Raw genomic sequence first — 5,994 nt, 5'->3', positions numbered from 1 at the left:
TTCCAATAGTGCTTTTTTTACTGAAAATATTTTTCTTCTGTACTTTTTCATCTACAGCCCCTGTCTGGGCAGGTAAAATCATTTATAAAACCCTAAGAAAAGAGTTGGAAGAGAGGGAGGATGAATCAGTTTCTACAGCATGTCTTATGGATATGGTTGAGTGTGGTAAAGGATGTCTTTGAACAAAAGCAACAGTTCCATAGCCACAAAACAGGGTGCAGCAACTGGGACAAAACTGGTACTCGCCTTATCTAATTTTGTTTATGGATATGATAGAGGAAATGTTTCAAATACATCTCTCTTAAAATCATTAGTGTGGTGGTATTATATTGATGGCATATTTATGATTTAACAACACAACGCTAAAAGCAACCTTTAGGTTTTTGGAGCTTCTAGATGCTTGTCAACCTACAATTAAGTTTACTGCTGATTATTCTAATAATAGAGTCCAGATTATTTGAAAACACAACAAACTTATTACTGATTTGTATGTGAAATATACAAAACACCTTGGAGATTATGTTATCTCCAAGGTGTTTTAGCTACATATTTTATTTTGGAAAGTTCTATTCTCTACGGCCGAGCTCTACGACTCAACCACATTCGGGATATTTTGGGTTAGAGATATAATGAACTAGAGGTTTGGCTAATAAATTAGGAGTTCAGTGATTAGTTGGCTAGGCAAAACATACTACAGGCTTGAAAATTTAAACAAAATGATTTTATGAATAGGAATTTTCTACCAAAAAATCGTAACATTCAATTATACCTTTATCATCCAACATAAAGTTCTCTTGTCAGAGCTAAGTTACCAAAATTAAAATTGAAGAGTGGTAGCAAGGGGTGTCCGGAACAGAAAAAACAGTGACATTAGAAAGAGTTTGAGCTGTCATTACAACATCAGAAAGGATTCAAAACCAGCAAAACACTTGCTAAACAATACAGGTCATCAATTTGTCTGGATGGTTATTCTATCAACACCCCCAAACACTAAAGTACGGAAAAATTTAGAAGCATCATTAATTGCATTGAAAAAACCCGTATTAAATGACCAACTTGATTCAAAAAAGCTTATTTTATTTATATCAATAATCAATAAAACACTTTGTTAAAAAACAATTTATTTTCACGAAGCTTTTCGTAATCTAAGTTACATTATTAAAATTATTTAGAAATGGCGTGACAGACAGACAGACAGACAAATGTATACGGGTATTATAATATAGACACTGACTGAATAATTGTAACTTAGTAACATTTTATATGCACTGATGATGGTTTGAAAAGCTTTTTCTTTATTTTAACTTTTTTGTTTTTACTTTTTAACCCATAAATTTTCGCTGCGAATCATACCAACAGTTTGAGCTGTAATATATATATATATATATATATATATATATATATATATATATATATATATATATATATATATATATATATATATATATATATATATATATATATATATATATATATATATATATATATATATATATATATATATATATATATATATATATATATATATATATATATATATATATATATATATATATATATATATATATATATATATATATATATATATATATATATATATATATATATATATATATATATATATATATATTATACTTAAAGTAATATACTTACTTTGTCAATTGACAAGCGGTTTTTTGATTTTGTCAGCACTTGAGTTCCTAATCAGGGATAGTTTGCTGTACATAGTTTGGATCAGCTAAAGTATCTTTGTAGATTTAGCCGTATATACCAAATCGATTGTTTCACGGTCATATTGGCTAAAACTTGTATCCACTTTGATCGACACATATTTAAAATTATCAGCCAAAACCTTAATCTTGATAAAAATTATGACACACAGAATTCTTGGTTTTGCCAGTTATACACCGATTTTTTATTGTATCAATTTCAGTGTGCATTCCTAATATGGAAACTAGAACACATTTTTGACAGCTGACCTTGGCTTGAACTGGCATATTATCGCACAAGTATCATTTGATTGTGGTGAACAAGACGGTGGAACACTGGATCCCTAACTGTACAAAAAAATGGCACGACTAGTGATTTTTAAGATAATTGAGAAAGAAAATAAAGAATCACCTAAGTAAGAAGATGCTCTCCTAACTACCTTATGGAAAATGTTCCAACTAAGCTACTATCCCAATTTACTGTGATAGTCTAATTTGGAGCTTGTTGGTTTGTTTTAGCTACAAAATTCAACATTTGCGTTATGCAGGTGTCAAAAATATGTGGTGTTAATGTCATTTGAGTCCTCAAAGAAAACTTAGAAATTTTAAAAAATTGTGTCCAGTCGTAAATGATGGCATTACACCGATATTAAATGAGAACTTGCATGCCTCGTTTATTTGAAGATTTCACATGCCATTTTAAACTAGTTATCAGGAAGAAGGATAATAATTCGGGATATTGTCTGTCAGGAGGCAATAACCATAGAATATTTTTTGTTGCTCTAGTCCAAATGTCTCTGAATGTCACAAATTGTGACATAAACAAATAGATAAATCAATGTTGAAGTATTGACCGGCAGTTACAATTTGTAATTACAAATATAGCTTATAGCAGTCAGTAAAAACTTTTAAATATGCTGTTATATAGTGTACTCTATACCTCTTAATTAGGCATCTATGACATCCTACTTAAGCAGCAAATCGCTTATTTCAACTGTTGAAAGCAAAATATTCCAAAATTCACCCACTTAAGTTGTAATCCTCATCTTCTTTTAGTGCTTAGAAACAAGGATGTGTGACCAACTACAACTATTTTAATCTAATAAAAAAACTAATAAAGGGAACACATGTTTTTACGGTAAAACTTCCTCGCTTAAATAAGCTGTAGTGTCCATCTTGTTTTCATTCAACAAAAACGTATGTACAGGCAAGAAGGCAGCAAGTCAATGTTTTTACTGCTTATTTTGATTGTATACATTATATCATGGCTGTTTGTAGGCAAATGAAGCTACAGTACTGGAACTAGGACACCTAACATCGTGGATCGCGTATCATGCACGTCGCGTCTGATTCACGATGCTGTTGCGATAGTAAATTTTTTGTAACTTTCGCGATCCATATCGTGACCGTCATGATACATCTTTAAGCATTATAAAAATCACTGAATTAATGTCATGAGAAAATAACGCAATTAAATATGAAAATTTGTTTTTTGTTTGTTTTTTAAATCAAAAATATTTTCGTTGTCGTAAGCTTTTTTCTTGTTTAGACGACTCCAACATATTTAGTTTTTCTACGAGCCCGCCTGACCCTATCTTTCACGATAAAAAAATAATAAAAATATCAAGCAAAACGTTTTAGAGAAAAAAAAATGAAAACAAACAAACATTTTCTTATGCCCTCGTGAAAAAAAGATTATGAATGTCGTAACACCCTCCTCGTTATGATTAAAACATGTTTAAAATTACGCTGCTTGCTAAAATCTTAAATTTTTTAGTCGATATCATTTAGGAAAAATAATTAATATCATTAAATCTTTTTCAATGATAAACACCCTCCTCCATTATGAATTTAAATAAAAAATTTTAATGTTGCGAAAGACTTTAAATATTGTCAACTAATCTATAGTCTGTGAAACTTTTTTGCACTGCAATTCTGATTTTCTTATAAGACTGCGCAAAAAACATTAAAAGAACACTAACTTTTTTATTAAAATAACTTTTGTGTTTTATCATTTTAAGTGGGAAAATAATAAACTTGCTGTATAAATTTCGAAACAGCCTAAAAGTATAACCTGCTGTATATCTTTTAAAACAATGCAGGTATATTCTGTATAACTTTCGAAACAGCACAAGAATAATTCTTGCTGTACAGCTTTCGAAACAACACAAAAAAAACTTGCTGCATAACAAGTTTTTTTTAGTTACATTTTTTTAGAGAGACAAATTATTATTATTTTTCCTTCGCAACTAAAAAATATAAACTGCATGCGTTAGAAAAAAACGGTTTCGTAACACCCTCCTCCATTTTTATTTTATTATTATTATTTTTTTGTTGTTGTTCCGATCATACATTCGTATTTTTCCATAAACTTTCATTAAATCAGACATCCTTAATTTAACATTCTCTAATACAAGCAAAACATACATAGAAAAATATGCTTGTCGTAACACCCTCCTCCGTTTTTATTTTTTTATTTTTTTGTTGTTCCGACCATTTATACATTCTCGATAAAATTATTTTTATTTCGCCGACCAACAGACCGAAAACTACTTTCTACTTCGCCTGTAGAACAAGTAACTAGGTTGGAGTCACCTTATTTCTAAAATCCAATTTCTAATAAAAATACAAGATGCAAAAGAATTTTTAAATGTAAAAAAACAAAAACAAAGACACAAGATTAGCTATACACATCTATTGTTTAATATTTTTATTGTTATTCATCCATCGCGACAATCACGAATAATAGTATCAATCGCGATAGCATCATTATTTTTTTATACATCGCGACTATCGCGAAGGTCTTCATTAACATTTTTCTATCGCAATGGTCACGATAGGATCGCGAATCGTTTTGTGATACGCGCTCACAATGTTAGGTGTCCCTTGGTTTTATCAACAAAGCCAAATTTTAAGTTACTCCTTCTATAGATTACTTTTAATGTTTACGTTTTTACAGGATTCTTGAGCATGCACCAAAAAGATCAAAAAAATCTACAGGCAAAATAATACAAACCTTAGTTGAAGAAAGTCAAATTATGGTTAAAACTTTTGTAATGTGGCTACTAGCATCTTTTCATTGATATATGATCTAAATCTAAACTACATGCAAGCTATATTCTAATTTCAAGATCAAAAGATGCCTCTGACTAAAAATAAAGTTTGGAATGGACTGGACTGGACTGGACCACGACTTACCACCTGCATTAATTTGCCTGTTGATTTGCGTAAGGGGTCTGGGGATTGTAAATAACAGTGTCATGATGAAAGTCGTTTATAGACCTTTTTGAATGTTTATTTGGACATATTTTAGCATTTAAAATAGACCTTTTTGAATGTTTACATTTTTCGCGGTAAGTCCTTTTGGCTTTAACAATTGCGTAACTGCAAAACATACAGTTGCTGGATTAGAGGAAATATTTTAGCATTTAAAATAGACCTTTTTGAATGTTTACATTTTTCGCTGCAAGTCCTTTTGGCTTTTACAACTGCGTGGCAGGCAGAAAGATGCGGAAGCTTGCTGAAGAAAGGTCTTTTTCAGCCCATTTCTTTTTACGTATACATTTTTAAGGCTTCAAACTATTCCCTGAGTGTAGATCAATAACTTTTGATTGACATATATATTTATATAAAGTTGTAATGATACCATTGTGCGAAGAAACAGACTAAAAAACACTTCACCTAGCGCCTGTATCTTTTTGCCTGCCACGCAAATGTTAAAGCCGAAAGAACTTACCATTGAAAATTTATTGGTTTATCTATAGCTAGACAACTTTCATCAGCGCTGAGATTTAAGTTAGCTATATATATTGGACGTTTAATTTGAAGGTGGCATATATACTAATTATACTGTAACAGCATATTTAAAAGTTTTCCCTGATTGCATAGCTAGCTATAGTGTTTATCCAGCAACAAACGCGGACCCTTATGACGACGGTGATGGAGAACAATCGTTAGCTAACTAGCCTTGGTATCTAGCTAACTAACGTGAAATGGATAAAAAAAGCATGCTAACAGTTCTTACCAGTATTAAAATAAGGATAGCCAGAGTTGTTTTAATATTTTCGTAGTAAATGTTCGTTGTGTTGTCTCTTGTTGTTTTTGTTTTAGTAGTTGCCATATCTTCTCGGTCCTAAGTAACGGACGCACGAAATTGATACCGGTTCAAACAATAATCGGGTTGTTAAATCGGATGATGACTACTCAAAAACCTAGAGCCCAGACTTGTTGTACAGAGATTGGTTCAGAAGATCGGCAGACTTTCCAAAGGATACTAGCTCAACTT

The sequence above is a fragment of the Hydractinia symbiolongicarpus genome, chromosome 10 (assembly GCF_029227915.1).
Source record: "Hydractinia symbiolongicarpus strain clone_291-10 chromosome 10, HSymV2.1, whole genome shotgun sequence".
NCBI lineage: Eukaryota > Metazoa > Cnidaria > Hydrozoa > Anthoathecata > Hydractiniidae > Hydractinia > Hydractinia symbiolongicarpus.
Note: the sequence above shows the minus strand (reverse complement) of the source record.